Consider the following 22104-nt stretch of genomic DNA (forward strand, 5'->3'; position numbering starts at 1 on the left):
AGAATAGGGGTGTTAGGAGACTAGAGCTGAGGAAGCGTTGTTCTAAGTCAGCCATAAAAATGTTGGCGTACTGTGGGGCCATGCAGGTACCCATAGCAGTGCCATTGACTTGAAGGTATACATTGTCCCCAGCTGTGAAATAGTTATGGGTGAGGACACTTTTCAGCAGTTCTCCTCAGGCTGGCAGCAGACCATGTCAAAAACAGAACTCAAAAGTCCAAAAACAAACAATGTTTTTCAGTTCACCTTCCTGTCGTCAACTCCCACTCACAGGCTTTATCTGGTCAGGGCTCTGCAGGAGCCAAACTTGCTCCCCGTAGCTGTTCCCAGCTCCAGACAGGTTTCCTGAGCTTCTTGTTTCTGGCAGTCTCAGCTACTCTTTCAACCACACTATTCTGGCAGCTTCCTGGTGCTTTTTATATTGGAATCACCTGATTCCTCTCAAGTGGGGCTAATCTTGTAATCAGGTCTGTTTTCATCCCAGGCTCTCCAGCCCAGGGGGAAGCCACCCTGTTATACACCCCTAAGTGAGGTGTCTTTTCTCATCCTAGGGTGTAAGGGGCTAAGCTCGTCTACAGAAGTACAATTTGCACCTCCTTACACTAGCAGGGGGGAATTTGGACACCTGTGTGTGTGTACACCAGATTCATGGAGAGTGGGACAAGACCCTTCATCTTTAAATTTCGTTTTACAAATCAGTTGGCATTTCCTTAACATGAGGAATATAAATAATAAAACTTAGTTTTAAACTGATCCTAAATTATATTAAACCCTTGTGGACCCATCAGGTAGAATTCAATCCATATATTTCAAAAACTGAAATACGTGGCAACATTTCCAGGACATATTTATTAAAGTGTTGGAATTTTTCTCTGTGCTTCAGTTCTTTAGTTTCTCTATAAAATCTAAATCTGATCCTTGAGCCCCATTCACAAGAAGTTCATAAACACATTTGTCCTGAGTATTATGTTTTTCTATACACAAATAGAAAAGCATGTATCTTTTGTCTAGATTACTTATTTTAGATTAAGAAAAACAACACAAGTTAGAAAGTACCAATGTAAAGTCTACATGAGAGAAGGAGAGAGAGAGAGAGAGAGAGAAATCATGCAATATTCTGCATGTGAAATGAAACACAAAATGCCCATTGCCTCGGGGCAGAGATGGGGGAATTTCTTTATATTTAAAGGAGCAGTACTCAGAAAACAGAATGACACTTCCTTTCAGTTACCTAGCTAAACACCACATTGGAAAATAACTGGATGCTTATAAAGTAGAAAAAAAATAACTGACCACAGTACAGCTCTTCTAAAATCATGAAGTACAGTTCTGAGATTAAAAAGCACTTTGAAATTTATAAAACAATATGCAAAATATGTTCACTTTGCACAGTAATATGCATTGTTTTTATTTGTGTTGTTTTATTGCATAGAGTTGTGTTTTATTGTATATTAGAATTGATTATTATTATATTGTGGTGGTGCCTAGAGGTCACCAATTAAGGACAGGGGCCTATAGTGCAAGGCACTGTAGCTGTACACACACAGAGTCTCTTTTCCAAAGAGCGAATCTAGAGGCAAGAGGTAAGAAGTAGATGCAACAAACCCCAGGAGGTCAGGGATGGTGAGGAGCACGAGTACTAGTGACGAGTTTTGAGTTCTGTAATAAGCAGTAGTCACAGCACACTAGCTCTAACCAGTGTCAAACATATTTTAGCCATATGTGATCCAATTCTATGGATACCATCTTGAATTGGTTTGGCAATTTTCATTGCCATGATGTGTCTTCAGCATACATTCTGTGAATCTGGACAATTAAGAATGTTTTTGCTACATGCTTTAATTCTACTGATCAAAGTACAATTGAAGTGAGTGTGTGTGAGGAAGACCTGCTCTCCAGGTCAGATTTGCCCAGAATGATGATAACTAACTCATTAAGACACAATAAAAGTAAGCATTGTAAGACTGATGGATCGCACTTTGAGTGAAATCCTGGCCCCAGTAAAGTCAAAGGCAAAATTCCCATTGACTTAAATGCGGCAGGATTTCACCCTCCCCAACTAATTGTTCTCTTTCTTTTCAGATTCCCCCTTGTTCATTTTATTCGGCCTGCCTTGCTCATAATGCATTTCAATGATGCACTGTATGCACTTTATCAGTTTGTTTACTTATACTGTCAAAGGCAGACTTGAACATTTTTTCTCTCTCTCCCCATAATATCATCTCACTGCAGCTCTACAAGATTTCCCTTAAATGCATAAACAATATTCTTATTTAAAAGATATGGCAGTAGTAAAATAGCCACTGCTCATTCTTACTGAGGTATCAAAAAGTGCTTGATCTGGGAGGAACATTGGGAGTAATTAGTAGACGTTAATTACTATAAAAATTTTGAGGCTGTTTAATCTGATATTTTAATGCTACATAGTACACAGTAATTTGAGAGCTTTCACCTGCCCCACCTGTGGTCAGTGGATTTTTATTTCAGAACCCCACTGTGCATAAAAGATTTGCATTACTTCAAGGAAAATAAAACCTGTCCTTTAAACAGATGTATTTCTTTTTGGTTAAAGCAATTTGGTTTCACTGCATGTGAAAGCATATAACATACCAGATGTGCAGAAAAATCCTTAAAACTGAGAAAAGCCACTCTGTTCCTACTAAGGCTACATAGAGTAAATGTTCACGATTTCCAGCTGGTGGGTTGCTTGTTTAAACTGAAGAGGAAATGCACACTTACCACATTTTGTTTTCTTCTCATGGTTTTGGTTTTTTTACTCATAAGTAGTCATTGCCAATGTCTGTGATATCAGAGCATGGAAACAAAGCTTCCTCTGGCTGCATCTTTTATGAGGTGGTGTTAAAATAGAATAAAATAGCACCCTAAAGAAATGCTTCTTACATCGCCCATACACTAAGAAGACTGGCTTCCTTCAGGTGTGGGTGGCATTTGTATTTATTTATGGTCTCCTTTTGCACTGAGGAACTAATCCAAAAACAGTGACCCTTGTACTCAGGAGATAAGAAAATCAGGTAACTCCATTCCAGAATACTGAATGAACTGGCACAGGACCTGAAAATCCAGTAGCAGGGATTTTTAATAAATATGTCAAATCAGGGGTGGTACCAGATGACTGGGGAATAGCGAACATTATACCCCTGCTTAAGAAATGGGGGAGGGGGAAAGTGATCCAGGCAACTACAGAACTGTTAGTCTGGCCTCAAGAATATTCAAGGCTTTAGAACAAATTTTGAAGGGACATATAATTAAAGACATGGAACTAAAATGCACCATGCCAGATTAAGTTGTTATCTTTCTTGATAAACTGACTGGCCTGGGACAAGGGATTGGGGTGTGGGAGGGGTGAGGGCTTTGGCTGCAGGTGCAGGCTCTGGGATGAGGCCAGGGATGAGGGGTTTGGGTTGCAGGAGGGGGCTCTGGGATGGGGGGTCGGAGGGGGCTCCGGGCTGAGGCAGGGGGTTGGGGTGTGGAAGGGGGTATGGGCTGTGGGATGGGGGGGTTGGGTTGCAGGAGGGGGATCCAGGCTGGGGCCGAGGGGTTTGGAATGCGGGAGGGGATGCAGGGTTCGGGCTCTGGGAGGGAGTTTGGGTGCGGGAGTGGGCTTGGGGAAGGGGGTTGGGGCATGGGCGGGGTTTCAGGGTGCCGGATCCGGGCGGTGTTCACCTTGGGCAACTCCCCAGAAATGGCAACATGATGTCCCTGCTGCTCCTAGGCAGAAGCGCACAGATCCCCGGTGGCTGTTGCTCCACCTAGGAGCAGCAGGGACATCATGTCAGTGCTTCCAGGGAGCCACGCAGAGCCAGGTAGGGAGCCCACCAGCCCTGCGCCAATTAGACTATAAACCGGACTTTCAATGAAGATCAGAAATGCCAGTTTATAGAGCTTTCTAGTTGGTAAAGTGCCAGATAGCTCTGCTTTTACTGTACTTTGCACTTGTCTTTATTGATTTTTATCTTGTTGAATTCAGACCAATTCTCCAATTTGCCAAGGTTATTGTGAATTCTAATCTTGTCCCCCAAAGAGCTTGCAACCCCTCCAAGCCTGATAACATCCACAAACTGTATAAGTGTACTCTCTATGCCTTTATCCAAATCATTTATGAAGATATTGAATATAACTGGACCTAAGACAGATCCCTGGAGGACCTCATTCAGTATGCCCTTTTAGCTTGACAGTGAACCATTGATAAGTACTCTCTGAGTATGGTTTTCCAGCCACTTATGCATCCACCTTAGAGTAGGTTTGTCTAGGCTATATTTCCCAAATTTGTTTATGAGAATGACATGTGAGACAGTATCAAAAACCTTACCAAAATCTAGATATATCACATCTACTACTTCCCCCTATCCACAAGACTTGTTATCCTGTCAAAGAAGGAAACTAAGTTGGTTTGACATGGTTTATTTCTTGACAAATCCATGTTGACTGTTACTTATCACCTTATTATCTTCTAGGAGCTTATAAATTGATTCTCTGATTATTTGCTCTATTATCTTTCTGAGTACCAAAGTTAAGCTGACTGGTCTGAAATTCCCCTGATTGTTCTTATTACCCTTTTTACAGATAGGTACTATATTGCCCTTTTCCTCTGGACTGGAAAAGGCATCTAACTTATCTAAATATTCTTTAACCTGCTCTTTCCCTATTCTGGCTTGCATTCCCTCCCCCTTGTTATTAATATTAATTGTGTTGAGTAGCTGGTCACCATTAATCTTTTCAGTGAAGACTGAAGCAAAATAGGAAATGAACACCTCAGCTTTCTTGATGTCATCTGTTATTAGCTCTCCTTCCCTGCTAAGTAGAGGACCTACACTTTCCTTCATCTTTCTTTTGCTTCTAATGTATTTAAAGAACCTCTTCTTATTGCCTTTTATTGAGTTACAGCTTGCTAGGTGTAATTCGTTTTGTGCCTTAGCTTTTCTGATTTTGTTCCAACATGCTTGTGCTGTTCTTTTCTACTCCTCTTAGCAATTTGTCTGTGTTTCCATTTTTTTATTTTTCAGGTCATAAAAGAGCTCCTGATAAAGCCATATTGACCTCCTACTATTCTTCCTATCTTTCCTTTGCATCAGAATAGTTTGAAGTTATGCCTTTAATATTATCTCCTTGAGAAACTGCCAGCTCTCCTGAACTTCTTTTCCCCTTAGATTTTCTTCCCAGGTGATCTTACCTACGAGCTCTCTGAGTTTGTTAAAGGCTGCTTTTTTGAAGTCCATTGGCCTTTTTCTGCTGCTCTCTCTCCTTTCTTTCCTTAGAATCATGAAATTGATCATTTCATGTTCACTTTCACCCAGACTGCCATCCACCTTCCCATTCACTCCAATTCCTCCCTTTACTTTACCAACAGGTATCTGGGTAGTTAAAGTCCCCCATTACTACCAGGGTCTTGTGCTTTGGGTATTTCTGTTATTTGTTCTAGAAGTGTCTTATTTGATTGTTTATAGTAGATCCCTATCATGATGTCTTCCCTATTTTTTACCCTTTTTTTTATTTACCCAGAGACTCTGAACTGGTCTGCCTCCCACCTCCTTCTGGACCTCAGAATAATTCTATGTATTCTGGATGTCTAATGCCACACATCCTCCCTTTTTACCTCGCCTGTCCTTCCTGAACAAGATTTACCCCTCTATACCAATATTCCAGTCATGAGACTTATCCCACCAATTCTCTGTGATGCCAGTTAAGTTATAATTTAGATTATGTACAAATACTTCCAGTTCTTCCTATTTATACATTTGTGTATAGACATATAATCTGCTGAGCAGTTTCCCTGATTTCCTTAATGTTGTTTATATGACCCTGTTGTAATTTTCCACATTCCCCACTCCAACACTTTTAACCCTCAGATAAGGTTGCCTTCTTTATACTTACCTGTGGTCTTTTGTCATCTACCCCCTTTGAACCTAATATAAAGCCCTCCTTACTAGGTTGGTGAGTCAGTGCAGCTAGATGCTCTTCCCCTTCTTGGTCAGGTGGACCCCATCACATCCCAGCAGACCTTCTTCCTGGAACACCATCCCATGGTGAAGGAAGACAAACCCCTTCCATCCAGACTTGTATTCATCTCCAGGGATGCACATGTCCTTGCTGGGCCCTTACCCTCAATCAGGAGGATGGACGGGAACACAACCTGTGCCCCTGACCCCTGCACCCTAGATCCCAGAGCCCTGTAGTCACTGCTGATCTGTTCACAGTCATACCCGGCAGTATCATTAGTGCCCACCTGGATGAGCAGCATGGGGAGTGATCAGAGGGATGGATGTGGGCTCCAGGCAGGCTGCACATCACATCAGGTTGGCAGATGGAGGCCTCCATTCCCCTCAGGAGGGAGTCCAAAGTGCAAATAGTACAAAGTCTCCATATGAGCAAGGTCATGCACATAAGGACTAGTAACAAGAATTTCCGCCATGTGTTGGGGGTTCATTGGTTGGAAACAACAGAGGACCAGAAAGATGTGGGTCTATGTTTCAATTATAAGGTGACTATGAGCCACCAATGTGATGGTGCCATGAAAAAGGCAAATGCTAGGAGGTATCAGGTGAGGTAATTCCAGAAGAGATAGGGTAGTATTAATACCATTGTACAAGGTACTGGTAAGGCCTCATTTGGAACACTGTGTACAGTTCTGGTCAACCATGCTCAAGCATGATGAATTCAAACTGGAACAGGTGCAGAGAAGAGTGGCTAGAATGATCAGAGGAATGGAGAACCTACCTTAAGACAGGAGACTAAAAAAGCTCAGCTTGTTTTGTCTAGCAAAATGAAGGCTGCATGCTTGCTCTCTATAAATATGTCAGGGCAATAAACAGCAGGGAGGGTGAAGAACTATTTAAGCTAAAAGATAATGTTGGCACAAGAACAAATGGATATAAACTGGCCATTAATAAATTTAGGCTGGAAACTAAGAGAAGGTTTCTAACCATCAGAAGTGAGGTCCTGGAACTTCCTCCCAATAGGAATTGTGGGGGCAAATAACCTAACTAGTTTTAAGATGGAAATTGATAAATTTATGAATGGGATTATATGGGGGATGCTTTGATAGTCCAGGACTCACTCAATGCACTGGACTCCCTTCCAGTTCTAAATTCAAACGTAATTTGAAAAGTAGCAAAGATCTTAAGATAATATCGCTACAGTGCAGATCAATGCTACACAGCCTTGCAGAGGTGAAAGTCTGCTTTGTTGGTGTCACAATGGAATTCTAAAGCAATATGCTGACTTTGGCCCAGTTGCTCGCTCCCATGCATAGCATATAGCAGGGGGTCAAGGAGAGAGAGAAACTCTGTGGTGCTTCCTCCAGGTTCTTTTGTCCCAAGATCCTCAATGGAAAAAGCAGAGAGACGAGCTCCCCAGATCCTTGGATTATCTGCTGATTCATCAGATGTCTGTACATCTTCCATTGGCTCGGCTCCTATAAAGCCCAGGCAAAAACTGAAGCCCTAGTCCTGCACAGTGAATCATATGGATGGACTGCTGCACCTTTGCAGCGCTTCCCTGAAGTCAATGGAACTCTGTGTGGGTGCAGCAGTTCTCCAGCACATTACACAATGCAGAATCCAGGCCTAAAACTCCTCCGCTGGCAGAAATACACCAGAAGGTGATACTGCGCTGTCTCCTGCCAAGGGTACACATGGATTATGTGGCACAATGAGATGTAATTCACAGTTTCCAGCACCAGTTTGCTTGGTTGGATCAAACACAATATCTCCTTTTCTTAGTTCGCTGCATGTTGAAGGGGAATAAGGACTGCCTCTGTCTCCGTCCCCAGCTCCTGGGAGATTGGAAGGAATTCTAGCTCCTTATGACTTAGTGTCCTTAGCAAGCTTTTTGGGCAAACTAGCTCAACTTGTAATAATTCATACCAAGAGCCATTAGGAATCATTCTCATCCTCTCTCCTTTGATCTAAACCCTCTTGGAATCAATTATAGCATTTAAAGCTCAAGGGCCCAGTGGATGTATCCCTCTGAAAAGGACTTGAATCGCCACTAGTTTGCATCTTGTGTAGTCAGTCACACCTGTGCAAAGTGGATCTACAATGTCCCCATTCTGGGGGATGACCACACACCATTCAGAGGAGAATCAGACCTGGGGGAAAGAACTATGGGAGGGCAGTGCCTGTGATGGGGGGGGGGGGGCACATTAGGCGGTGCCAAGATTATTCCATGCAGAAACGTTTATACATGGGGGGAAAAAACCCCAAGAAGCCAGCCAACCAATAATAGAATGTATCCAATGACTTTAAAACTACTTAGAGGCATTTTATAAAAGCCCCAATCCTTCTCTGCCCAGATCTAAAGACAAAACCTCTGCTACAACTACCTCTCTGGGGAATGACTCTACAGTGAGCACCTAAAGTGACCTAAGTATTACCAACTCTCATAATTTTAGCACTCATGGTGTTTTTCTTACGATCATATGAGAATCCCAGGTATTACTGAAAACAAAAGAAATTTCTAGCCCTCCCTGTGGTGGAGAAAAGCTTAAAAATATGACCCATGTGCATCCTACAGCCTCAAATGCCAAATAAAAAGACCCCTCTACATTTATTATTTTTGTTAAAGTTTCATTATGTTTAAGCCAAGTGCAATTTTTCAGGATCTGACTCATGATTTTTGAATGCTTTGGGTTGGAAAGACCGATACCTGCAAACCAAACCCATACAAAGCACAAGTCAGTTAGGCCCTTTTATTACTCATACCCCACTAGGCCTAACAAGATACCTTTTTATACAAGTGGATGGAGCGGCTTTCTCAATTCTTCTGGCTTACATGTGCCTATTCTGCCAAAGTGCCCCTTGCTGCAACTGCCCAGGCAGAGTAATCTCTTTATTTTGTGCTGCCATCCTGTAGCTTATGGGAACAGGACTAGGAGCACCAAGCCCCAAATCTGCCCCTCCCCCCCCCCCCCACACTTGGGGCACTAAAGCAGCTGGCAGCACTAGCCAGTACTCTGCAGCTCAGATTTGAACAGGGCTCTGTAAGCACGCACTAGAGAAGGGCTCCCTACCACCTCTCCCCACTGTAACATAGACACACAAAAGCAATCATAATTTAGTCCCTTGTGTATTTCTAATCACTCTGAGACTAAGACAATATTTTTCTTTGTGGCTCTGTCACAAGCTTGCTGTGATTCAGAGATGATAGGTCTTTTTTCCTATTTTGGAAGTGATCTAAAAAGAAATTACCACTGGCTTTCCCTCCACCCACTTCCTCCCCGCTGCACTTCTGAAATCAGCTGCACCGACATAAGCAAAATTGCCAAGTGACAATGATCTGAAGTAGCCCAGCTCTATATATGAACCTCAGAAATAAATGGAAATTGAAGGCTGTGCTTTTATCAGCCTGCAGGAAGCTGGATCCCTTGTTTCATATAACAGAAGAACCCTACTTCTACTCTTTTGCAATAGATGTGGCCTCTAAGGATAGATGCTGCAAGTTCCAGTGACAGGTTTTAGTATTGTCTCTTGAGAAAGAGCAGGCAATCAACAGTCCATCAAGTTAAGAATCTAAGAGGATAAAGACAGCCCAGTAGACACATGACTAGCATATTGACTAGCTGTCTCTTTACCATTCATTTAGGTTCAGCTGCTGTTAAAGTTTTTTTTTGCTTCTCTGTCTTTTAATATACCTCACTACACTGATACATGATGCTTCCTGAAGTATTTCGCCCATTTTAGGTTTAAATTTATGCCCATCAATGAAGTAAGCCTTAATTAGTTTCAGCAAATACAAGATTACATAGTACCCTGGGGAAGGCTATGGTACAATAGAGAAGTTATTAAATAATAATACTTTTGCATTTATATAGCACAGTACATGTTCAAAGTGCTTTCCTATTAACTCATTAATCTTCACAACACCCGTGTGAGGTAGGTAGGTGATTCTCATCGTGGCCATTTACGGATGGTGAAATGGATTTAGTTACAGGTTTAAAAGAAATCCAATGAGAGGGATATTTATAGGCTGCTTGATTTGAACATTCACTGTTAGAATACCCAGGCATTAACTTCCTGTGGATAGTGTGATAATGAGTCTGGAGTGTATTTTGAAACTCTGACTGCTTCTGGCTTTTCAGAGTTGTCAGGCAAAATGCATTTTGTGACTAGCTGCTTTTAAATGCAAGGCAGTGACTTGGCTTAGTGTATGGCTGCAAAGTGCCTGTCACACTCTTGGGTGCTTAATAAACAGATAAAATAATAATAATAATAATAATTGCTCAGTTGAGCATAGGCGAGAATGGACATCAGATTGCTTTTGCTCAGCTATGTTGCCTAGGAAACATTAACCTGTTATAGCCACATATTTAGTAAAGCCATTTTAGTTTGTGTCTCTGAGAAAACATTCAGAAAATGCTTCAGTGTAAAATATTTAGGGACACAATCCACAGGCACCTATCCACAAACCTCTTGACACAATCAAGTTCCTTTCAATGATTAAGTCACTTTGGAGTCACAACGGTGATGGCCTGGATCTAGGGTGCTGGTGCACCCCCTGTTTGAAGTGGTTTGCATCATACACAGGGTTTACAGTTTTGGCCAATGGTTTCAGCACCTCCCACCCCCCCGCCCACACACACTGTAAAAACCGTTCCTGGAGATGCCATTTCTCTTTCCTTGGCTTTGCCTAAATACCTTTGAGGATCTGGACCTTATTGTCTCTGTTCCTCGGGTGTTCATCTGTAAAATGGAGATAATATGTCCCTTTTTCGCAGGGGTGCTATGAGGATAAAATTGCTGAAGAGTGCGCAACACTTTGCTACTGAGGTGGGGAGCAGAGAAGGAGGACTGGAGGGGCTATTGCAAAGCTTCAGAGGAAACAGAACAGCAACTGGAAAAAACATCATTCTAAAGTAACAAAAGCTATAATTAAAAAAACAAAACCCACCCACAAAGAAAAGCAGTTTGGAAGGCTCCCAACTCATGTCTACAAGGAAGAGAGAAACTACCTTTTGTACTTTAATGAGAACTTGATAAATGCTACCTGGCAAAAAAAAAAAAAAAGCACCCAAACTGTTTTCATTATTAAAAAAAAAACTTTTAGAAAAAAAGTCTTCCACAAAAACAAAACTCCCGGGAAAGATTTAATTAGTGACTGCAGTATTTCAAAGGGGGGAAAAAAAAAAGAGTGTACGTGTGCGCATGCATGTGATACCAGGCACCATATTGCTTTACTGGAAGGTAAGTGACAGCAACTCAAATAATTTTGGAATAAATTTATCTAGCTTTCCCTCCAGAGTCCCATCATTACAGTATCTGAGCACCTCCCAAGAGCTCACAGACAACTGTGGTATCTTGCTCTTCCTTTGCTGATGGTAAGAGGTAGCCTTGGTTTCTCTCTTCGTGGTGGTGATGGGTGTGTGTGTGTGTGTGTGTGTGTGTGTGTGTGTGAAAATAAAAGCTTGAGGTTCTATTTAGGGATGTTCAGGCAGAGAGGTACATTTTGCATTTGGCTATCAATGCAGTGAGGCTAGTGGTCATGGCAGTGAAGTTCCATAGTCATGGTCCAGCTCCTGTGAAAGTTCTGTCTCTTGCAGACATGAGTCTTCCCTATTGCTTGGCAGTTTCATTTGGAATGCAGTCATTGTGAGTGGCCACAGAGGGAGACGGTGTCTGAAGTAGCTAGGGACAATCCAATGGAGGAATCTGAATATCAGGACAGAGCTCTTGAACTACAGTCTGTATTCAATGTGAGGCTTTTGCAGGGAGCAGCAGATGGAGGTAATATGTTCCCAGTCATCTGAGTGGGGCTACCATGTTCTGAGTCAGCTGAAGCCTTATTAGGGCATTGGTGTCTTTTCTGCAACAGTCAAGCCGTACTATCCATGCTGAATTACAAATGCAATATTAGAATTTGATGTTACAAAAGCGTAGATTCACTGCAGCCAGATCTGAGTCTGATAGGATCAGGTACAATCTTCTGGTCTGCCACAGATGGACACAGGCTTGCTTCCCTCTCCCCGTTCTCGCCCCCGCCCCTCCCGTGGCTATCTGAGTATTGCTGTGCAGTGGGGAGTCCAAGAGGACCCCAAAACTATGGGTTGATTTAACAATCTGTGAGGTCAGACACCTGTGATGGACGTGGTTGTTAAAGGAGAGAAGAGTTTTTCAAAATGCTTCCTTCTTCCCACTAGCATCAGTCATGTCTGAGTTCAGCATGATACACAGCCAAGCATCCACCCAGCCTTGAATAGTGTCAAATGCGTGATACCCTCTGCTTGGAACATGTGTTGCTGCCCTTTTGACTAACATAAATGCTAATGAAATGAATACTCTTCAGCCCTATGTTTTATTTGTAATATATTTACTGGTTCTGTTCATATTAATCCTTTTCTGCTCAGCTCTGGACCTAGCTTATCTTCAGACGTGAAGATAAGACAGGTGTTGCACATTCATGACAGAGGATACAAAAGGAAATCCACAGGCAATGCAGCCTGGGAATTTGATAGCCTTTGCGATATCGGGAACAGGCTACAACCATCCTAATAATTTTATATTGTCCATTAAAATACAGCAAAAGACCAAGCAATGCATTTGAAATTGTCTGCGTAGATTCCCAGCTCTTTGAAGATCAATTATAATTTCTTTCTGTAGGTAAAATTACATGTCCAGTTGTCACCATTTGGCAACAGTTGTGAGGTTGCTCCAAGATGGAGAGTGAAAATAAATAATAAACAAATTTGTCTTCCTGACCCCAGCATAATTTGGAGGGGAAAATGTGTTAACAATGCAGTGTGCCAGAAACAGTGATGCAAACCAAACACATCATCCAGGTTGAGGTTAAAAAGTGCAAAGTTAGAGCTAGGTCTCTCAGGATATGCCCACATTACAATGTAAGGCCAGCGATAGTGGGACTCAACTCAGGAGCGCTGTCGAAAAAGCTAACACCGCTTGCGGGGCTGGAAGTATTTTGTCGGCAAAAGTGCCGACAAAGAGCGTTTACATGTGCTGACTTTTAGCGACAAGGCTCTGTCGACACAGCCTTGTCACTAAAAGCTGCGTGGTGTAGATAAGCCCTTAGCCTGCCCTTAGAGCAAACCTGGATTTCAGTAAGGCATTTGATAAAGTTTCACATGAGAAATCATGACTTAAACTGGAGAAGATGGGGATTAACATGAGAATTGAAAGGTGGGTAAGGAGCTGTTTAAAGGGGAAACTACAAAGGGTCATATTGAAAGGTGAACTGTCAGGCTGGACGGAGATCACTAGTGGAGTTCCTCAGGGATTGGTTTGGGGACTAATCTCATTTAACATTTTTATTAATGAACTTGGGACAAAAAGTGGGAGTGTGCTAATAAAAATTGAGGGATGACACAAAGATGGGAGGTATTGCCAAAACAGAGGAGGATAGGAATATCATACAAAAAGAATAGACTGACCTTGAAAACTGGTGTAATAAAAATGGGATTTTAATATTGCCAGGTTATACATTTAGGGACTAACAAAAATAATATTTGCTATAAGATGGGGACATATAAATTGGAAGCGACAGAGGAGGAGAAACACCTGGGTGTACTGTTCAATCACAAGATTACTATGAGCCATCGATATGATGTGGCCATGAAAAAGGCTAATGCAGTCCTAGGATGCATCAGGCAAGGTATTTCCAGTAGAGACAGGCAAATGTTATTACCACTATAAAAGACACTGATGAGACTTCATCTGGAATACTTCATCTTTGTGCAGTTCTGGTCCCTTGTGTTGAAGAAAGATGAATTCAGACTATAACAGGTGCAGAGAAGGGCTATTAGGTTGATCAGAGGAGTGAAGAACCTATCTTATAAGAGGAGACTGAAGGAGTTTGGCTTGTTTAGCCTAACCAAATGAAGGCTGAGAGGAGATATAAATGCAGCAGAGAAATACATACCAGGGAAGGATAGAAGTTATTTAAATTAAATGCCAGTGCTGGCACAAGAACAAATGGATCTAAACTGGCCATCAACAAGTTTAGGCTTGAAATTAGACATAGGTTTCTAACCATCAGAGGAGTGATGCTCTGGAACAGCCTTCCAAGGGGAACAGTGGGGGAAAAAACCCAACCCCTAACTGGTCTCTGGACTTAGCTAGATAAGTTTATGGAGGGTATGATTTGATGAGTTTGCGTATCATTACATGTGGTCCATCTGCAGTTGCTAGTAGCAAATATCTCCAATGGCCAGAGAAGCGACACTAGATGGGGAGGGCTCTCAGTTACTACAGTAAATTCTTTCCCAGGTGTCTGGCTAGTGGGTTTTGCTGACATGCTCAGGGTCTAACTGGTCACCATCTTTGGAGTCTGGAAGGAATTTTCCCCCAGGTCAGATTGGCGGAGACCCTGGCAGTTTCTTGCCTTCCGCTATAGCATGGGACACAGGTCTCTTGCTGACTTGAATTGGAGTAAATGGTGGATTCTCTGTAACTTGCACAGTCTTTAAATCATGATTTGAGGACTTCAATAACTCAGCCAGAGGTTATGGATGTAGTACAGAAGTGGGTGAGTGAGATTCTGTGGCCTGTGATGTGCAGGAGGTCAGACTAGAGCAGAGGTTCTCAAACTGGGGAACAACCCCCCGAGAGGCAGCGCAGAATATATTCTGGGGTGTGTGTGTGTGAGAAGCTTTAGGGGGGAAAAAACTTTACTGTGCACATTTTACCCACAGCAATGAATACCTAGAAGAGCTGATGCCTCCAGACATATCAGGTCCTTGGATGGTGCTGTGCATTTGACTCTGGCGCTGTGCTTTTTGACAGATTTCTGTTAAACTTGCGTAGCATTGTACAAAGTCACTGCCATCTGTATGTTAATCCATTTGCTATGCTACAGTGTGCACATTTAATTGTAACATCGACCACACTCGCAGTTTTGCTTTTGCTCTTATTACAATGCATCGTTGACTCTGTTTGAATCATTGTCTTACTGTTTTTAATATTGAGTCAGAATTGCCTGTTGATTTTTTTTTTAATGGCTGTATGTACTTGCGTGGCAGGGTGAGGGGAGGAGGAGCAGGTGTAAACTGCTACAGACACAAAGAAGGTGGAGGGGGGAGGGCGCAATCAAATAAATTTGAGAACCACTGGATTAGATGATCACAATGAACCCCTCTGGCTTTAAAGTCTATGTGGGTGTGGCTACATTGCAATCTAATCCCATGGTTAGTGGGACTCAAGACAGCTGACCCATGTTGGAGAACCTGGGGCTTGAGCATCTACACTGAGTCTTAACCTTCTGTTAAGAATTTCCTAACCCAAGTTTGAACTTTGGACTCTGGTGTCCACACTGCAGCATGCAGACACGAGTCAAACCAGCCATATACCAGAGTCCTTTAGTGCCCTCCTGAAATGTGACCACGCTAACCCACTGACCATTGTAAACAACGAGAAAATTTTACTGCTCACGCTGAACATTACAGGCAGTATGCATGGCCTCCCAACACATCCTGCTGAGTGATGTGGAGTGGGCCCCTTTTCAAGAAATTCTCTTGCTTGCACTTCAATTCCTGTGTCAGGAAATGCGCCATGGCTTCCATGAGGTGCTGGTGGATAGTTAGGCAGCGGTTTCAAACCCACCAAAGTCATCTGACAGAGCTTATGATGGAGGAGCAGGACACAGACATGGCAGACTCTCACTGGCTGATGCTGCTTATTACACTGATGCCCCCTCATAGACCGCCACTTCTGGTGCAGGGCCATAAGCACAGACTGGTGGGAATCGCAATGTCATGTGGCTCTGGGATCACCAGCATTAGGTCCAGAAATTTTGCATAAAGAAAGCTCCATTTATGCTGCTCTTGAGCAGCTTGCCCTGACCCACCAGCATAAAGACCCACCGATGAGGGCATCCTGGCCAGTCCAGAAGCAGGTTGCTATAGCCATCTGGAAGATGGCTACCCCTGGCTGCTACAGGTCTATTGCCAACCAGTCTGGTGTTGGAAAGTCAACAGTGGATAAAGTGGTGGCCGAGATTTCTGAAGCAATCAGGCTTGTGGTCTACCCCAAGATGGCAGACATAGAACCATAGAATATCAGGGTTGGAAGGGACCTCAGGAGGTCATCTAGTCCAACCCCCTGCTCAAAGCAGGACCGATCCCCAATTAAATCATCCCAGCCAGGGCTTTGTCAAGCCTGACCTTAAAAACTTCTAAGGAAGGAGATTCCACCACCTCCCTAGGTAATGCATTCCAGTGTTTCACCACCCTCCTAGTGAAAAATTTTCCTAATATCCAACCTAAATCTCCCCCACTGCAACTTGAGACCATTACTCCTTGTTCTGTCATCTGCTACCACTGAGAACAGTCTAGAGCCATCCTCTTTAGAACCCCCTTTCAGGTAGTTGAAAGCAGCTATCAAATCCCCCCTCATTCTTCTCTTCTGAAGACTAAACATCCCCAGTTCCCTCAGCCTCTCCTCATAAGTCATGTATTCCAGTCCCCTAATCATTTTTGTTGCCCTCCGCTGGACTCTTTCCAATTTTTCCACATCCTTCTTGTAGTGTGGGGCCCAAAACTGACACAGTACCCCAGATGAGGCCTCACCAATGTCGAATAGAGGGGAACGATCACATCCCTCGATCTGCTGGCAATGCCCCTACTTATACAGCCCAAAATGCCATTGGCCTTCTTGACAACAAGGACACACTGTTGACTCATATCCAGCTTCTCGTCCACTGTAACCCCTAGGTCTTTTTCTGCAGAACTGCTGCCGAGCCATTCGGTCCCTAGTCTGTAGCGGTGCATGGGATTCTTCCGTCCTAAGTGCAGGACTCTGCACTTGTCCTTGTTGAACCTCATCAGATTTCTTTTGGCCCAATCCTCCAATTTGTCTAGGTCCCTCTGTATCCTATCCCTACCCTCCAGCATATCTACCTCTCCTCCCAGTTTAGTGTCATTTGCAAACTTGCTGAGCGTGCAATCCACACCATTCTCCAGATCATTTATGAAGATATTGAACAAAACTGGCCCCAGGACCGACCCTTGGGGCACTCCACTTGATACTGGCTGCCAACTAGACATAGAGCCATTGATCACTACCTGTTGAGCCCGACATTCATCCAGCCCATACTTCTTTAACTTGCTGGCAAGAATACTGTGGGAGACAGTGTCAAAAGCTTTGCTAAAGTCAAGGAACAACACATCCACAGCTTTCCCTTCGTCCACAGAACCAGTTATCTCGTCATAGAAGGCAATTAGATTAGTCAGGCATGACTTGCCCTTGGTGAATCCATGCTGACTGTTCCTGATCATTTTCCTCTCCTCTAAGTGCTTCAGAATTGATTCCTTGAGGACCTGCTCCATGATTTTTCCAGGGACTGAGGTGAGGCTGACTGGCCTGTAGTTCCCAGGATCCTCCTTCTTCCCTTTTTTAAAGATGGGCACTACATTAGCCTTTTTCCAGTCATCTGGGACTTCCCCCGATCGCCATGAGTTTTCAAAGATAATGGCCAATGGCTCTGCAATCACATCTGCCAACTCCTTTAGCACTCTCGGATGCAACGCATCCGGCCCCATGGACTTTTGCACACCCAGCTTTTCTAAATAGTCCCGAACCACTTCTTTCTCCACAGAGGGCTGGTCACCTCCTCCCCATGCTGTGCTGCCCAGTGCAGTAGTCTGGGAGCTGACCTTGTTCGTGAAGACAGAGGCAAAAAAAGCATTGAGTACATTAGCTTTTTCCACATCCTCAGTCACTAGGTTGCCTCCCTCATTCAGTAAGGGGCCCACACTTTCCTTGACTTTCTTCTTGTTGCTAACATACCTGAAGAAACCCTTCTTGTTACTCTTAACATCTCTTGCTAGCTGCAACTCCAGGTGTGATTTGGCCTTCCTGATTTCACTCCTGCATGCCCGAGCAATATTTTTATACTCATCCCTGGTCATTTGTCCAATCGTCCACTTCTTGTAAGCTTCTTTTTTGTATTTAAGATCAGCAAGGATTTCACTGTTAAGCCAAGCTGGTCGCCTGCCATATTTACTATTCTTTCTACACATCGGGATGGTTTGTCCCTGTAACCTCAATAAGGATTCTTTAAAATACAGCCAGCTCTCCTGGACTCCATTCCCCCTCAGGTTATTCTCCCAGGGGATCTTGCCCATCAGTTCCCTGAGGGAGTCAAAGTCTGCTTTTCTGAAGTCCAGGGTCCGTATTCTGCTGCTTTCCTTTCTTCCTTGTGTCAGGATCCTGAACTCGACCATCTCATGGTCACTGCCTCCCAGGTTCCCATCCACTTTAGCTTCCCCTACTAATTCTTCCCGGTTTGTGAGCAGCAGGTCAAGAAGAGCTCTGCCCCTAGTTGGTTCCTCCAGCACTTGCACCAGGAAATTGTCCCCTACATTTTCCAAAAACTTCCTGGATTGTCTGTGCACCGCTGTATTGCTCTCCCAGCATATATTAGGGTGATTGAAGTCTCCCGTGAGAACCAGGGCGTGCGATCTAGTAACTTCTGCGAGTTGCCGGAAGAAAGCCTTGTCCACCTCATCCCCGTGGTCTGGTGGTCTATAGTAGACTCCCACCACGACATCACTCTTGTTGCTCACACTTCTAAACTTAATCCAGAGACTCTCAGGTTTTTCTGCAGTTTCATACTTGAGCTCTGAGCAGTCATACTGATCTCTTACATACAGTGCAACTCCCCCACCTTTTCCGCCCTGCCTGTCCTTCCTGAACAGCTTATATCCATCCATGACAGTACTCCAGTCATGTGAGTTATCCCACCAAGTCTCTGTTATTCCAATCACATCAAAATTCCTTGACTGTGCCAGGACTTCCAGTTCTCCCTGCTTGTTTCCCAGGCTTTGTGCATGTGTGTATAGGCACTTGATATAACCTGCTGATCGCCCCTCTTTCTCAGTATGAGGCAGGAGCCCTCCCCTCTCATGCGCTCCTGCTCGTGCTTCCTCCTGGTATCCCATTTCCCCACTTACCTCAGGGCTTTGGTCTCCTTCCCCCGGTGACCCTAGTTTAAAGCCTTCCTCACTAGGTTAGCCAGCCTGCTTGCAAAGATGCTCTTCCCTCTCTTCGTTAGGTGGAGCCCGTCTCTGCCTAGCACTCCTCCTTCTTGGAACACCATCCCATGGTCAAAGAATCCAAAGCCTTCTCTCCGACACCACCTGCGTAGCCATTCGTTGACTTCCATGACTTCCTGGTCTCTACCCAGGCCTTTTCCTTCCACGGGGAGGATGGACGAGAACACCACTTGCGCCTCAAACTCCTTTATCCTTCTTCCCAGAGCCACGTAGTCTGCAGTGATCCGCTCAAGGTCATTCTTGGCAGTATCATTGGTGCCCACGTGGAGAAGCAGGAAGGGGTAGCGATCCGAGGGCTTGATGAGTCTCTCCGTCACATCGCGAATCTTAGCTCCTGGCAAGCAGCAGACTTCTCGGTTTTCCCGGTCGGGGCAGCAGATAGATGACTCAGTCCCCCTGAGGAGAGAGTCCCCAACCACCACCACCCACCTCCTTCTCTTGGGAGCAGTGGTCGTGGAACCCCCAACCCTAGCACAGTGCATCTCATGCCTTCCAATCGGCGGAGTCTCCTTCTGCTCCCTTCCCTCAGACGTATCATCTGGTCTACTCTCCGCATTAGTACCTGTGGAGAGAACATGAAAACGATTACTTACCTGTATCTGTGTTGCTGGTACATGGATGTTCCCCTTTTTTCTTCTGGAGGTCACATAATGCCAAATTTCTTCACCATCCTCCTGTCCCCGATGTGCAGCCTGCTCTGAATCTTCAGAACCTTGTGCCCGTAGAAGCATATCCTGACATCTGTCCAGGAAATCTTCAGTTTCTCTTATGCAATGCAGGGTCATACCTGTTGCTCCAGACCTTGAACCTTCTCTTCCAATATGGAGACCAGCTTGCACTTTGTACAGACAAAGTCGCCTCTGTCCTGTGGAAGAAAGACAAACATAGCACATCCAGTGCAGGTCACAACAGCTGAACACCCCCCATCCAAATTACCTTCCTTCTACGAGCTTCCTCAGGAGCTGTAGTAATTACTCAGAGAATCCGGCAAGATGTAAGCCTCAGTGGACTCTCCCCAGGCGAACTCCCAGGCAAACTCCTTCTGTTAGCTGCTCAGCTGGTTCGCAGCTAACTGGCTTTTTATACAGTCAGGCCCACTTCAGGCTCACCTGGAACAAAGCACTCCCAGTTCCTGCCCTTAAAAGACATTCCTGAGGTAACTGCTGGCTTTGAGAGAATGGGGTTTCCAAAGTATGCTGGAGCCATTGATGGGACTCACGTGCCTATAGTTTGGCCTCCTCAAGGAGCACATGAGGACATAATGGTGCTAATCCATTGTTATGCAGGCCCTCATGGACCGCAGAGGGCAATTTATGAATGGCAATGTGGGGTGCATGGGGAAAGTTCATGATACCAGGGGGTTTTGCCAATCATATTCATGGACCAGCTGGGGCACTGTTCCCACCAAATGACATTGTCATAAATGGAGTTTCTGTCCCCACCATTATTCTGTGGGACCCTGCATATCCCCTTTTGCCTTGGCTTATGAAACTGTACTCTGATTTCAGAGGCCCTGGCAAAAGATGGTTTAATTACCCTCTCAGCAGGCATACAATGGCTGTTGAATATGCTTTTGGCAGATTGAACATAAGAACGGCCATCAGGGTCAGACCAAAGGCCCATCTAGCCCAGTATCCTGTCTGCCAATAGTGTCCAATCCACAGAGGGGATAGAACAGGTAATCATCAAGTAAGCCATCCCCTGTTGCCCATTCCCAGCCTCTGGCAAACAGAGGCTAGGGACACCATCCCTGCCCATCCTGGCTAATAGCCAAATCCCATTGGTGATGTCTACAGACCTGTTGGGAGTCATCAATGCTGCCAGCACTACTGTGGCTCAGGGTGCTCTTCACAATTTTTGTGAAGCCAGATGTGAACCATTTCCCCCAAATAGAGGGGCCGCTCTATCGGCACACTCTGCCAGAAAGTATACCCACCCCAGTGTTGCTGGATGCACCCGGGCAACATAAGTCAGGGATGCTTTGTGCTCCCGCATTGTGGACTTGGATGGCCCAATGGAACAGGGAGAATTGTACCTTTAGGAATGTGCTTATGGGGCTGGGGGTGGTGAGGGGGCTCAGTTATTGTGGGGGGTTTCAGTGCTTGGGGGGGGAGGAGTTTAGTGTCAGGCACTGTACTTATGAATGACATGACCACTTATGAACTGGGGGGCAGGTATTCGAGAGATTGAAGTATAAAGTGCTGTAGATCATTGCATTGAGGAATACACTTTGCACATTAATTGTCCCTGACTGTGTGTTTACCTTTATTATTTTGAATACACACCCTATGATGTGAAGCAGTGATAGAAATAAACTTTCTTGATAAAATAAAAAAGATTTATTCATAAACATGTTTTAGAAAATACAACATTCACCCATTCCTAGCCAGGCCAGCTGCCATTACCACACCAAAATACAAATAACACTAGAACTTAGAGAAAAACAACAACAAAGTGCAGGAACAGGTGGAAACAGTGAAACCATGTACAAGACCGAAACCCCCTATGATGGCATGTCACTTGGTCCCCCCATTCTCCTTTCCCTTCTTTCTCCATTTGCCATGTACTTGGCACTGTGGGAAGAGAGGGAAGGCATCCACATGGGAAAGGGTCAGTATGGAGGGCTGCATTGGGCAAGGTTGCCTTGGACACCTGCTCATGCACCCAATTGCATGTGTCACCCAGCTATGGAGTCTTCCAAGCTGCTTCACAGAGTACCGCACAGGGGACTCGGGGCGGGTGTGTGTGTGCGTGTGCGCATGGGGGGGGGGATGCAGCAGGAGTCGCTACTCTTGCAGTCATTAGTGAGATGAGCCACTCAAACAATTTTCTGCTGAGCTCGGTCCTCCTCCCTTAGCTGTCATTTCTGTTCCAGGAACCGCAAAGCAAGTGCCTTCTCCTACACTGAAACCCTGTCCTTCTGACTTTGGTACTGGACCTGCTTGTTGGCCCTGGCCACAACTTCAATCATAAGTTCATCATGGAAATGGGTCCTCTTGGAATGGTCTGGGAAGGTTCGCTGGCCCAGCCTTCTGCTGCATTGTGGGCACGCTGTGGAGTACGGCAGCCAGTAGAGGTTACAAGTTGCT

Source organism: Chelonia mydas, chromosome 1, assembly GCF_015237465.2.
Source record: "Chelonia mydas isolate rCheMyd1 chromosome 1, rCheMyd1.pri.v2, whole genome shotgun sequence".
NCBI lineage: Eukaryota > Metazoa > Chordata > Testudines > Cheloniidae > Chelonia > Chelonia mydas.